The 15,381-nt window shown below is 44.4% G+C and overlaps 1 protein-coding gene across 8 annotated transcripts in view; it reads right to left on the bottom strand.

Moving 5' to 3' along the window:
• EBF2 (EBF transcription factor 2) overlaps positions 1 to 15,381 on the bottom strand; it is a 192,002-nt gene that overhangs the window by 164,649 nt on the left and 11,972 nt on the right. The gene's annotated exons all lie outside the window — the stretch shown is intronic.

The raw sequence follows: 15,381 nt of genomic DNA, 5'->3' as shown, positions 1-15,381 counted from the left end.
GAGGAAGATTTCTCCCACCCCAAACAAAAGCTTCCCCAAGGATCTTTTGAGATGCGCTGTCAGTATCTGATGCAACACCATATATCTTTTTTTGTGTTTTGCTGTGGGGTTTTCTTATTTATTTATTTTATTTTAACAAAGAAGACACAACAGGGAAAACTTTTTTAAAAGGATGGCGATTCACGTGGACCCCAAAGCAAGCATTTCCCCAGATCCCTTGTGCATCGGCCTTGTCGAAAGATCCAAAAGACGGCAGAAGCGATGTTGTTCCAATGGTAGGTTGGCATAGAGGGGCCAACCTCAAAATGACACCATCAGTTTAAGTGAGAAGATACCACGATCCATGCAGGTTCCGAAAGAAGAACTCTGCTTTAAACAGGTGGAGGCCAAGAGACTGTTACGAGATGCAAATGAACTCTCACAGGAGACCTCTGTGGCTCCAAAAACAAACTCGGAATCCACACTGACAGTGCAGCCCGCGTTCCAAGTTATGTCACATCCTTTTGCAGGGCAATAGTGGGCCGTCAGGCCTGGTGCTTTTTATGATCCGTTTGCTTTTTCAGGCCACAGCTCACCCACGGAACCAAAAAGTCTCTTGTGCCAAGGGATGCTTTAAAACTCCAGTGAGGCCACCGCAAGACTCCGGTTCCAAGTACTGTTCGTTGCCAGTGACAATTAGAACAATCTGAAAATGTTCCTCCCAGAAAAATACACTCTTTTTTTGTTGTAACAGGGGTGTAAACGCCAGCCAATCTCTTTTGGCACCCAGTGCCGTAAGAAGTGCTTTCACTGTGCCACCTCTCGACAAAAACGCCCTCAATGAGTGTCCTCTAAGGACCAGCTTTGAAAAGGGGTTTCGCGTATCAGGTTAATGCATGCACTTGGCACGGCCCAACTTTTGCACCAAGGCTCTGGGGTATGGGGTGATAAGAGCCAGGTTCTGTTTGTTAACGATAAGGCAATTATTTCTTTGGTACTTCATAGGAAAAAAAAAAATCTTACAGCAAAGATTCAAACAAGGATCCCTAGGGAGACAACGGAACTCGTAGGTTGGAAAAGTTTCTTTTTTTTTTTTTCCTGCACAAGAGCAAACAAATGGGCCATTGAGAGCAACAGAACGGCTGAGACCAAGTTCCCGACAAACACACTGGCTGTCGCTCCTGCACAAGTCCGCGATAACTTAGGGAGGGGAAGGCAGGCGACAAGGGGAAAGAGAGACAGGAAGAAAAGGCGCAGAGTGAGAGGAAAGGAAAAAGAAAAGGAGGCAAGAACAAGAACAGAATAGGAGTAAAGAGGCAAGAAAGAGAACAAAGGAGTGGAGACGGGATAAGAGAAAAGAAAGGGCACAGTACATCACTGGTGGAACTTTCGATGTGTTTGGGGATGGAAGAGATCCATAAACTTGGAAGGGTAAACAAATTAGATCTTTATTTTCACTGCCCCCTAATTGAAATTTAGCATCTAAGCATCTCTTTCCATTTTAAATGTAGACAAGCCCCAACGGGATTAGAGATCCACAGGCTTTCCTGGACCATCGACGGTATCCATGATGAAAAAGGAAGGGATGTGGTGGGGGAGATGAGAACGCCAAAATCTTGGTATGGTATCAGGCAACCTCTCTCTCCATAGACATAGTATTTCAGAGGATAGATATGTATGACTTGGGTTTGGAAAAAAGGTCCTTTCATTTACTCCCTGGGTCTGGTTTTCTGCCTTCAAGCCCTGGCTCCCTGACCTTCCCCGGAACCCTCTAACATGCAACAAGTCTAGGCTTCCCATGCCAGGGAGCTTTCAGGAAGTTTTCTCAAGGTCATCGCATCTGATTAACAGCTGAGAGTCAGTTCCACAGCTCTGCAGGTCAGGTCAAGCATGACAATCTTTTCGGACACAATTTTGCCCAGTTGGTTCCTGCTAAGGTCTGTAAAACTCCAAAAAAAAAAAAAAAAAAAAAAAGAAGAAAAAGAAGGTAGGCTGTGACTTCCCAAAGAAGCATGTCACTGACGCCTCATTTTTAGTTTTCTACTAGGGAAAAAAAAAATGCCGAAGGGACCGAGATTAATCTACAGACACAATGGGTCTCAAAACAACCAGCCTTCTGGGGCGCCTGGGTGGCTCAGTCCGTTCAGCATCCAACTTCAGTTCATGTCATGATCTCACAGTTCATGAGTTCAAACCCCGCATCCGGCTCTGTGCTGTGGGTGCAGAACCCCTTCGGATTCTCTTTCTCTCCCTCTCTCTGTCCCTTCCCCATGCACATGAGTGCGCTCTCTCTCCCTCTCAAAATAAGTAAATAAACTTTAAAAAAAAAAAAAAAAAACTAGCCTTCTGTCCAACCTTCCTTGTCCTCAGAATTACATCACAGAATCCCATTTCCACGGAACTTCAAATCCTGCTGTCAGGGTAGACTAGCATCCCGCAGTCAGTGGACCACTGACCCCATGACCTGTGCCGTAATGTACTAGTAGTTATGCCCCTTTACAGATGTGAGTGGGGAACAGCTGAGCCCCTGCCCTTGGAAATTCCCACCTCCTTCCTATTTCAGTATCACAGGTCAGCCTGGCCCGACCAATAGAAATCATGCCAACTCATCAAACTGATCTCCCTGCCCTCATCTGCAGATGCTTAGGTTTGGGCTCTGTTTCCAGAGGCTCCAAGCCAAAGCATCCCCCCCCTCCCCGTCTTTATGAAGCAAGAAGACCTAACACCTAACTTGGGGCTTCTTGGGGCTGGACATTAGCATAGGTGTCCTGCTCAAATCCTGCTGCCCGCCCAGGGGTTAAGAATGAGGGAGGCGGCCTGTTTCAGGCCGATGCCAATTTTGAAAAACGTGACATACTTCTCTCATCTAAGGAAGGGAGGGTCTGAAAGGACAGGGGAGGGCCTCCCAAACAGGAGCCCACAGCTCCACCTCTTTGGAGAGGGCACGTTTCTACCTGGCAGTAAGAGTCCATGGGACTCCAAATGATAAGTTACACCCCCGTGTAGGCAGGTTCCAGCCATCAGAGTGGCGGGGGTCAGGCACGGGACGGAGAAAGACGCTAAACAAGATACGCCCTGACCAAAACCACATACCAGCTTCCCTCGCTGTCTGGTTAATTTGCTTCCAGTCTCAGTGATGGGAATTAGGCAATTGCTTTAAAAACTCAGAAGCCACCATAAAAATAGAAAATTATTGCTTCCTGTCATGACCAAATATTAAACACAGTGCACACCTAATGACTCTATCCCTCCCCAGGGAAGAAGCTTTATGAACAATAAAATCCCAGCAGACTTCTACTGTTTGGGTTTGGAGGTCTCATTATGGGCTCACTGATCCAATACAATTTACAAGCTCAATGGACTCCACTCGAAGTGAAAACCGCCAAGCCGGAGTTATAAACAGAACACCTACAGTGAAGCCAGCGTTTCATTCTTCATCAGGGAATGAAAAGAAGAAAGAGGGGATTGAGGAGAAAGGCACTCGGGTAACCAGTTGCTCCCGGAAATGTTTCTGACAGCCTGTGTCTGACTCAAGGTTAGACACCTCACTAAAAATGCAAGGCAAGGTGGGGGGAAGCTAAGGAGTCCCTAAAGCCAAAGGCAGGAAGTAAAAAAAAAAAAAGAAAGGTCAGCAAAGGAAAAAGAGGGAGATGGGGTCAGAGTGGGGCGCGACGGGAGTGAGGGAAGCAAACGCAGAATTTTAAAATCTGCCGTCCGGTGTTTCGACACAGGTCGACTCAAAAACGACACCAAATTTTCAAAGTTAGATTTTTTTTTTTTCAGCTCACTAAATTACCCAGATATATGTCTAAATGGTGGTTATCCTTCATCTTGTGACTCAACATCTGGATGATAAAATGCATTAGCCACTCTACATTTACTTGGGCAAGCATCAAGTGGACTGCTAGCATTAAATAGAAGTCGAGTCTGGCTCTTGTTCAAACGTCAGCCAAGACCAAGTGGGGAGAGAGGAGCTTCCCCTTTACCTTCAACTCCGTGCAATTTATCACTCGAGCCTAAACAGTCCCACATGTTTGAAGCGCTGAAGGAGACTTGGGGAACGCTGAACAAAGGCTTTCAGGGAAGTCAGTATAAAAGTGAACAGTAGGTAGACAGTGGGCACTAAACAAAAGCAATGCAGGGGAGGCGACAAGTCCATAAAACAGGGTCTAGACAGAGCATGAGAGCAAGGCACCGAGAGGTGACAAAAAGAGACAAGAGACAGAGCGCCGAAGAGGGGGCCTGGGTGGCGAAACTGGCAAAGACTGGCGGGGGAGGGGGAGGGCCGGCAGGGACTGCTGACGGTTCCCAATAATGTTTTCTGTTCACCTATCAGCTTCCTAACTGAACCCCCTAAGTGTGAATCAACTTCCACGTGGACAAGAAGATAATTATGAGCCCTACATGAAGGCAGAACACACACACGCGCACACACACACACACACACACACACACACACAAAGGAAGGAACTAAGCCAGCATGAGCCCATCATGGTACAGGGCTCTCTCATGCATCATCTCCCCATCCCAGCACTGTGCGACAGTCCTCACTCCCCTATTTTTCAGATACAAACTGGGATTCAGGTAGGGTTGCCAGATAAAATATAGGATGCCCAGTTAATTTTAAAGTTCAGACAACAACGAATAATTTTTCAGTATAAGTATATCCCAAATATCACGTGGGAAAGGCTTATAATGAAATTGCATTTGTTTTTATCTGAACTACAAATCGAATTAGGGCATACTTGCACCAAAAAAAAATCATTCATGTTTATGTGATATTGAAATGTGACTGGACAGCCTATATTTTTATTTGCTAAATCTGGCAACTCCAGATTCAATGAGAGGGAGGAAATGAATGAATGGGTAAAGGCATGAATGGTATAGTGGAGCGGTCAAACCCAGATCTGAAGCCAGATTTTGCCAGTTATCACACTCCAGGAATAACAACCACTTCAAGTATGCAACCCACATGTCATAAGTCTGTGTTACGTGCACAACCTTACTTCTTCTGAAGAAAGAAAAGGCCTTTTTTCGCAGAACAAACTGGCTACATACAAAATTACTGATTATAGGGAAGCAAAATGTCATCAGTCTGACCCATGGCATGGTGCTTGAAAGGTGATGAATCCTCCAAAGCTCCGGTCCAGTTAGAAGCTTTGCGATTCAGCGACACCATATTCATTGGGAATGTCATTGTTCCTCCTGTCCTCTCCTTACACAGACCATCACAGCTGTGTCCTGGGAGTGAGAGATCTTGTCTCTAATCCCAGTTGAGTCTTTGACCTGCCTGCTATATGGCCACTGAAGGAGTTGCTCTTCCACAGAGTTTTCTCATCTGAAATGTGGGTGACGGTCCCAGTGTACGGCTGAGTCATGTGCAAAGCTTTAAATCAATCAGGAAAATGTCCTGTGCAACTGTGCAAATCTGGACCAAAGTCAACCAACCAAAAGGCTTGCCCTTTCTCTCCATAGAGACCTACCTCAGGGCTTGATTGGAGGACCTATGTGTGAAGGACAGCATACAGAGCTACGATGGCCCAGACTGCATGACCATTTTGTGAGCTCTCTTTTCTAAAAGTCCTGGCATCCAATGTGCCTTAAAAAATGCAGGTGTTAACCCCAAAGTGCTGGCCGGAATCCAGATGGTTCCATCCCTGCAAATTCTTCCATTCCTGCCATGGTATCAGTGGGATTAGGAATTTCTCCCTATTTCCTTTTCAAAAGCTCCTGTTATATGTGAGCAGCTGCAGCATTTCTCACCAGTTCTGGCTCCTTGGTGGTCTTGAGGGGGCTGGGAGAGTTTGAGTTTAGAACAAAACCTTCCTGGAGGACAATCCTTAATTAATTACCCAGTAGAGACTGACAAAATGCTGACTCCTTATAGACTTGGGTCTAAGCTGCCTGACGTGCTTTGAGCCTCTTGTCACTCGACCACTTTCCTTTCGATCAAATGCCCGCTCCAATCGCAACTCTAGGTCAACATGAAGAACAGGGCAACAAAGAACAACTCCTATAAGATTTCAATCAGCATATAATCTAATCAAGTCCTAACAGGTAGAGCTCTGAGTTTTATAAATCATCTGTGGATAACTTCCTTCTTATCTCCTTAGGATATGTCATATTTCCCAACCGTTTGGCCTGTTAGCCTCTTGGCTGGTCATAAAGAGACCCAGAAGAACTCCTCTAGCCCCATTTGCTCAAATAGAAAGAAATAACTGGGAGTTCTAGAAAGTTCTCTCAGGATGAACATGTGGTCTTATCAATCTTTCCCAAGTTCTGGGTCCTTTGTTCCCCCTAAAGCCAGCTAGACAACTCTGGGAAGAAATACCTTTCCTAGAAACAAACATCGATTTCTTATTTCCAGCATGGAACAACCTCACAGTGCTGTTCTACTTCTCCTGACTCATCCCCTTTCTGGCAAACCTGCAACTTAATCACATCATACAATTTTATACGGGAGAAACCGGAAGTTGAAGCATACCATTATTTTGCTCCGCGTAACCGCATACATCCACTTGGTCCTCTGATTTTCCCTGGGAATTGATCCAGGGGACCTAACGCGAGCACTTCGAATGAGAGAATCCTAGTCAAAGTGAACTGGTGTGGGTTTTTCCCCTTTTTTCTAAAGAATTACTTGCAAATGGTTTGGATTCCGGCTTCCGAGTTCCTGCTCTCTCACAAACATCCAGGCTACTAAAAAATTCACAGATTGCCAGATGGTACAACAGCAGTTCTTTGCAAAGGATCTGAGCTTTCCAGTGAACAAAGGACGCGTACTCATGGGGACAAGTGGCAACATCAGCAAAAGCTTTGGAGTGGTGGGTGTATTGGGGGAGGGGAAGTGAAATGTGGAGAGGTGAGAAAATGGGCCTTTTACCTCCAGTGACTGGTATCTGGCAGGGAAAACCCAACTCCCAACCACTGCTGATGGTAGGAGGGAGCATATCCAGAAGAAGATGAAAGATATTAAATCAGAAACTAGGATATTTTGGGGCGCCTGGGTGGCTCAGTCGGTTGAACTTCCGACTTCGGCTCAGGTCATGATCTCATGGTCCGTGAGTTTGAGCCCCGCGTCGGGCTCTGTGCTGACAGCTCAGAGCCTGGAGCCTATTTCAGATTCTGTGTCTCCCTCTCTCTGCCCCTCCCACCGTCATGGTCTGTCTCTGTCTCTCTCTCTCTCTCTTTGTCAAAAATAAATAAACATAAAAAAAAAAAAAACTAGGATATTTTTATAGGAAGTCACTAAATTTGAAGCCTGTGCCCATTTTCCCAATTCCTGGTGGTGCAGGGTGATAGAAATAATGCCCAAGTTTTGGCAGGTAAACTGACTGATACATTCCCAAAAAAGTCACAGGAAGCAAAGTATCCGTGAACTATTTTAACACCTTCCTACAAGTTTCCCCTACTTCCATTCTGCATTTTCCAATTCATCCTCAAAATCATCCCTCCAAAATATTGACCTGACCATAAAATTGCACTACTTAAAATCCTCTAATGTCTTTCCGTCACCAACGAAAGATGTCAAAATACTTTTGTCCAGGCATATAAAGTCTTACAAAATCTGGACCCAAATAATCTTTCTAGCTTCTCCTACTGCCCCCCTTCACATACATCCATGCACTTCTAAAACTATGAGCAGATTTAGGAAATTTTTTTCCTTTCCATATGTCTTCTCCTACCCACTTTCCTCCTAGAATGCCCTTTGATCTCAACTATGAATGTCCAAGTTATAGTCGTCACCTCTCGCACCTCTACCTAGATGAAAATAATCTCCCCGCTACAGGTCTTCAGAGCTTTAATCTCTGCCTCTCTTATGGCAGTTTTTTCTGCACACTTTTCATTTTTCCATCTGAACTATAAGCTCCTGATGGGAAAGCTTTGTGTCAATTCAATTTTATTATTCCTAACAGCACCTTGCAAAGTCCTTAACATAATAGACCCTTGATAAACATTTACTGAATGATTCATTCTGCCTCACAACCCTAGATATCTGTTCTTGGCATTGTTTTGTACCTACCTGTCCCTGGGGGTAAGACTGCTAAGCAGCAGTCAAATACAAGTAGTTACAGGAAAGGTCCTATATAAACTGGCAAAGGACTCAGTCATCCAAACTCTTCAATGCTTGGCAGTCACAGACTAATCTGCCAACTAATATTTACTGAGTGACTGTAGTATCCAAGCCACTGGACAGATGTTACAGGAGATACAACATAATAATTGCTATGACTTTTTTAAAGCATCTATTCAGTCATACGCTATGGTGGGCACCTTACACTAATATTCTTTTTTTTTTAATTTCCAAGAGAGGTTTCTTTTTTTTATATTAAACATAATTTTTATCAAATTGGTTTCCATACAACACCCAGTGCTCATCCCAACAGGTGCCCTCCTCAATGTCCATCATCCACTTTCCCCTCTCCCCCACCCCCCTCATCAACACTCAGTTTGTTCTCAATATTTAAGAGTCTCTTATGGTTTGCCTCCCTCCCTCTCTGTAACTTCTTCACTACAAGCGTGAAACCTACAGATAACACAATGACTCTAAACCCATATCTTTCAATAATATTCTTAATACAACTCATTGAGAAAGAAGTATTATTAGCACCATCACAAAACCAAGAAATATCAAAGACTTAAGCCACATATGATGCCCGACATCCAAGAATTACAGTGTACTTGGAAATGTAAGGCAAACCCAAATAGGTAAAGAAGATAACAACATCCAAACAACCTAGCAAGAGCAGGCACAGGGGGCAAATGTCAAGTGAGAAGACTTGGGCTATAAGAATTGATATCTTTGCAGGGGCAGAATCTGAAGCAGGTCTTGAAAAACTGATAGGATTTATATAGGCAGAGTTTGGGGTGGGTGTTCCAGGCAGGGCTGGTACATGCAAAGGGAGAGAGGAAGACATTTTCAAGGTCCGCTTGATGAAACAAACATTTTGATTCATGGGGAAAGACATGACTGGACTAGAAAGTTGGAACCCATCTACAATCCACTCACCTAGTTTTCACGTACTTTCCACAGTTTGTAAATAAATATTTCTCCGCGTGATCATTTAAGCTGTCCGCTCCATAAAAGGAGGAACCATGGCAGTCATGCTCCCCAATGGTCTCTTAGTGCCACGAGTTCACAAATATTTGTTTAATAACTGAATAACAACAGCAACAAAATCCTAAATGAATAAACGATGGAGTGAACCAACGTACAGATGATTGAGCCAGTGTGAGTCAAATCTTAAAGCTCTGAGAGTCTAGGAAGACCGGTGAGTCGAGCAGAACAAGTGTATTTCTTAAACACTAGCCCAACTACAGAAGTAAACATCAAAACTCTTCCATACCACCTCTTTGATCAGCAGGGGAAGAGTGATTTTCTCAAACAAAATATCATTTATTTACCACGTGGTCCAGGCTGTCATCTGGTGAAGTGCTTCAACCCAAAAGGAAGTATTTTCTATACCAGCAAATAGAAGAGTCCCTTCTCCTATCTGTGTCTAAAATGGCCAAGAAACTAGCAAAGATTTTACTGGAAAACAAAGGACAAAGAACCAGAAAGAATGATGCGCTCACTTCGGGTAGATAATCTGTGTTGTTTGGTGAGAAAATCTACACCCTTTCTGAGAGAATAGAATTTTCAGTAAAAAAAAGAAAAAAAAATAGCCCGGGGCCAGGCTTTTGTAGACTCTTCACAGCACTGGGCTCCCTACACTGGAGATGGGGAATCTGGGCATGGAAGGCACATATTAATAGCTCCCGTAAATTATTGATGAGCAAGGATGATGAATTAGCATGCCTGACACCCAAGCCTGGGCCCTCCGCTAGAATCAGAATTCAGAGCTGGAAGGTAATGCAAAGGTCAACCATTAATCCAATGCACTTCCTTTTACAGATAGGGAAACTAAGGCCCAGAGAGGCAACTCATGACCTCTGTAACATGAGACAGCTAGTTAGTGCATGATCCGGGGCCAAGAGCAGGCATCCTGATCCTAGTCGAAGGCCATATCTGCTACGAAATGCAGCCTCTCAGTCACGGGGACTGGGGACTGATATTCCATCACGCCCGTCACACACATGAATGTGACTTGTACAACCTCAGAGTTAAATGGCACTTCGGGAGCCAACAGTGCTTCCAGACCATACTCACCAGGCCTTTCCATTCTTACACAGCTCTAAATTCTGGAAAGGTTTTCCTTCTTTACCAAAATCTTTTTCTCTGGAACTTCTACCCATTAACTACACTCCAATTTCACCACTGAAACTGGCTATGTGACCTTGGCTAAGTTCTCCAGCTCCTTAAGATTCATATTCTTCTCCATAAAATTGAACTTTTCTTAACCACCAAAGATGAATTAAGAAGATAATTAACGCAAATTACATAGCCGAATGCCCAGCACATAGTAAGCGTCAATTAAAGGTTGAGTATAGGTCGTATCCACCCTTTTCAGGGACAGAAATCCTTGTTTGGGACTTGCCTCTACTGACATATCTGGCTTTCCATTTCCAGGGAAAGGGAGGGAGTTGTCACAGATTGAAAACCAGTGTGAGTGGCCTAAGACGGCAGGAATCTACTAGGCTTTGTGGACATAAATCTCAGCAAGAGCTCAACTCCAACTACTATCCAAATACTGCTTCTGTGCTGAAAGGAACAGTGGGGTTAAAAGCCGAATCTACATTACAAATCAAGAAGAAATTAATATGGAGTTCGTTTGGTAAATTAACAAAAACTCTAGTGTTCAGGTTTAATGCAATACCCTCTAGCATGCCTGGGAGGTCGGTAAGAGCTTTACTCCCCACAGTTATTCTCTGGAAATTCCCATCCCACAAATAATACTTTCCTGGAGTTAAGTGATACACTGGAGAGAGGGATAACAAGCATGGGCCAGAGGAGAGAGGATCCAAACACGCACTCCAATGGAACAAGGTGGTCGATGAGGCAGAAAAAGGTGGGAAAAGGATGTGCCAAACGGCAGGAAAAGGGCAAACAAGAAGCCTGGACCAGAGGGGAAAGCAGCAAGTGAAGATGCTTACCAAGATGAAAAAAGGAGCAAAACTTGGGATTACAATTACTGAAAGAAAGAAGGAAAGAAAGAGAGAAAGAAAGAAAGAAGGAAGGAAGGAAGGAAGGAAAGAAAGAGGAGAGAAAGAGGAAGAGGAAGGGAGGGAGGAAGGGAGGGAGGGAAAGGAAGAAAGAAAGAAAGAAAGAAAGAAAGAAAGAAAGAAAGAGGAGAGAAAGAGGAAGAGGAAGAAGAAGGGAGGGAGGAAGGGAAGGAGGGAGAAGAAAGAAAGAAAGAAAGAAAGAAAGAAAGAAAGAAAGAAAGAAAGAGAAGAAGGAAGGAAGGAAGGAAGGAAGGAAGGAAGGAAGGAGATAAGTAATGTGGGGATCTAGAGAAATTGGGGCCTTCATACATTGTGGGTGGGAACGTAAGTAGCTGCAACGGAAGTGGTGTGGCCATGACTCAAATTACTATTTGGTAGGAACAAGGGCAGAGAAGAGAGTTCCATATTCCACTTCTAGGTCTGTACCCAAAAGAATGGAAAACAGACAGTCAAAGAGATATTTGTACACCCCTGTTCACAGCAGCATTGTTCACAAATAGCTGAAAGACTGAAGCAGCCCAAGTGTCTGTCGACAGATGAGTGGATAAACGAATGTGATATATCCAAACTGGGATATTGTTCAGCTTTCAGAAGGAAGGCAGTTCTGGCACTCTACAACATGAAGGACCTTGGAGGACATTATGCTCGGTGAAATGAGCCAGTCACAAAAGGACAAATACAGTAATGATTCTGCTTATGTGAGGTCCCTAGAAGTAGTTAAACTCATAGAGACCAAAAGTAGCATGGCGGCTGCTGCGGGTGGGGGAGAACGGACGGTCACGGTTTTGCAAGGTGAAAAGATCTCTGCGGTGGCTCTCACCGCTCAATAATGTGAATGACCTAAACCACTGAACTGTACACTTAAAAATGGTTACGACGGTCAAGTTTATGTTGTGTGCATTTTTCCACAATTAAAAATTTATTTAAAACAAAGGGAAGATACCATCAGGAAAACCCACCCATGAGATACTTTTAAGTAAACCTTTTGAATAAGGTTCATTCTGTTGTTTGTTGGGCTTCTTGAAAAAGAAAGTAAACAAAACTACATCAACATTTAAAATGGCCCTCCAGGAAACAGCTCAGAAATATGGAAACCAATGTCCCAAGACAGAAGCTCTTGGGATATTTAGCGTATGAGACATAGGCTGATCTGCCCTTCTAATAGAAAATACCATACCAGTATGCACATGGGCACAGACAGCCTACAAAGATGCAAAAAGAACGTTAGCCCTCTCTACCCATCTGACTTTTTATGGGCTACAAGAACTGGTACTTTAAGGATTCTTTTGTCACTCTCCTACATCAGTGAAACTGTCCCTAAAGAGATCTTCCCACGGACCACCAGATTATCCCTGAGCCCCAGAGATTCCGCAGATACTCAGAAGAAGTTTCCAGACAGAGAAGAGAGTCTGAGAAGAATACAGCCCAGAAAAAACAAGCTCTGAATTAGCTCTGAAACCACAAAATGTAAATCGGCTTGAGACTTTTTATTTTTATTTACCACACACAGATCTTTATAGACAAGATTTAGGCCGAAGACCAAAGTAAGGATTATGGTTTCATTGTTGGTTTGGTCTGTTCCGGTTTTGGTGGTTTTTTTTTTTTTTTTCTTCTTCTTTCATACAGGAACTTTGGATTTTTACACTAAAAATTAATCAGCTTTACTGCCACTCTAGACACGCACACATTTGTACACAGAAGGAAGGCTCTACTGGAGGCCTGTGATTCAGCAGCAAGTCCTGCTGGGCTGTGCATTGGCCTGGCTTTTTGGAGAGGGGTGGGGCTGCCCAAGAATTCACAAAAGCATGCTGAAAAGACAGCTGAAAATAAAAATTAAATTTATGTTTCTAGAGAAATCAAGGCAGAGAGTAATTTAGTAGGAAAAAAACAAATCCTAATCTGGGGCTAAGTCTGAGGACCTAGAGAACTACATCTCTGATGGGGGGGTGGGCGGGCGGGCACCCTATTATAAAATCCGATGATTTTCAATGAAGGGGCCACATGGTAGTAAAAGCTATCTTTCATCTTTTAAGCAGCCTATTGGAAACTGAATATCTGCCCAAGATGTGGTCACAGGGGCTAAATGAAAAGTCAAGTTGTTTGGCGTTTGAGCTGGAAGCCTATCAAGTCAGTGTGATAACACTGCTTGTCTTGTCCCCATCCAAAACTCTGACTGGCCATTGATGAGATCAAGGGCATTTCTGGAATGAGATTCTTCCTTCCCATTCCATTGTACGTCTTTGATTAATAAAAATGGAGTTTACAGCTGAATGGTTGGTTACTTGTCGATTGCAGTCCAGCAGGCAAAATCTGACAAAACGCTGGGCCGGCCAAGGAAAATGATCGAAGGGGTCTTTTGTGGTGAAAAGTTTGGGAACCACCCTTGAGGCTCCCCATCCCCCCCTCCCCGAACATGCACAATTCCAAGGGAATAAGCAGGCTCCCCAGAGCCAAAGTGGAGCGTGCCTGTTGTGTGAGAAAACTCAAAGAGAGACAGTGTAAATTAACTGCATCTGGTTAGATGAGCGAGCAGGGGGAGGAGATAATTAGTTGGCATTATAGGAACAAGGGCAGAGAAGAGAGTTCTATATTTACTCAGAGGAAATCCAAAATAGACTACTTTGCACCCGTTTGCTGCTCGTGGGGGATCTCAACATTTCCAAGTTGGCAGACGTTGAACACAGGGATGGGATGCAGAACTCAACCAAACCCCCGAATGACACAAACCACCCATCCCACCTCCCACAAATGGAAACCTGACTTCACCTCCTTTTACATCCACAGGGAAGGGAAGGAGGCGAGGGTAAGCCCAAAAGACATTCAGAAGTAATAAGACAAGGGCAATATCTCCAAACAAAAGCCCTGCAATGAGTAAGCAGAATAAATGCATCTGTTTACAATAAAACGGGTTCTCTAAAAACCTGATGATGGCCAATTTACAGCACCCTTTGGTATGTCTCCGTGTGTAGCTGCGCAACATTTCAAAAGTAACACATATTTCAAGTGATGCAGAGATATCACTGGGCTGTTTTATTGTGCACGGGATAGTAAAAAGTAAATGCCATCGTCCCATAAAGCTCTATAATATGCAGCCAAGATACAATTTCCACCTTCGAAGACGAATTTAAGACATTCTAGCACAAACAATGAAAGCACCTAATTTGAAAATCTTCTCCCTCTGTAGATGCTAAAAGACTTTCTTTTGTACGGGTGCCATGCGTATTACATAGGATTAAAACGTAGATATGTCAGGCTCTATCCGCGGGTGCAAGTCGTATGCGGGTTCTTAAAGTAAGAACTGCTAAGTGCAGTCATTAGGATGTGTGCTTATGAGATGGAAGGTGCAGGTTAGGATGTATGGGTTGGCAACCATCTTTAAAGCTGATCTGTGGGGACCTTATTCCAAGAAAAGATGCCATAGTCATGAGGTCGGAAGACCTTCTTCAAAGGGGAGCCAAAGTGTGGGGAGGGGAGTTGAAGATTAGTGAGGTCAGCGTGCATTCTGGAAAGGACTGGGTCTGCATCTAGCTGTTCTCATGTGCTTCGAATCCCCCCAGAGGATCCTGAGGGCATCCTGGGAAGTTGGGAAATGGGGCCACGTGCGATCAACACATCCAACTCACATAAGTCAGGACAGACAGTGCTTGGGAGAGGCAGGCTGTGGCAGTGAGAGGAGCACGAGCCGAGAGGGACAGACAACTGTGTTCTGGAACCAGCTCTGCTCCACCCAGCCGTGCAATCGTGGGCAAGTCATGTCACCATTCCCGGGTCAGCCTTCCGTCTATCAGATGAGGGAGATGGCTGACCCCAGAGAGTTCTTACAACCCCTGCATTGTAAGCTTCTATGCACTTTCAGAAAAACAAAAAAAAACAACAACGGAATTCCAAACAGCTCTCTAAAATTGGTCCCCCGTGAGCCTCCTACGATGGCAAAAGCACCCTGCACATCCAACAGACATTTTACATTTGGTTCTCATCCTCTTCCAAGCACCTCAGAGAAGTCTGCAGAACCGCCACGGACATTTCAGGAGCCTCCTGAAACCTACAGCGGCAGCCAGTACCCTCCGATCGTACCGTGGAAGAACAGAGCTGCTGAGTGCTTTGTCCAAGGTCAGAGGCGAGGACAGGATCAGGATTCCAGCCTCCCCGTTCCTAGGGCTATGCTATACTTTCCACAAAGAAACCAAGCTGGCTTTCTGGGAAGAATGCCAGAGGTTCCATTCTCCCAACTGAGAATTCATTGGGATATTGGAATAACAACTTTGGAGACTGTGGTCTCTCCAATCCATTTCAGGACCTGGC

Source organism: Panthera leo, chromosome B1, assembly GCF_018350215.1.
Source record: "Panthera leo isolate Ple1 chromosome B1, P.leo_Ple1_pat1.1, whole genome shotgun sequence".
Lineage (NCBI taxonomy): Eukaryota > Metazoa > Chordata > Mammalia > Carnivora > Felidae > Panthera > Panthera leo.
Note: the sequence above shows the minus strand (reverse complement) of the source record. Positions and strands in the feature narration are given on the sequence as shown.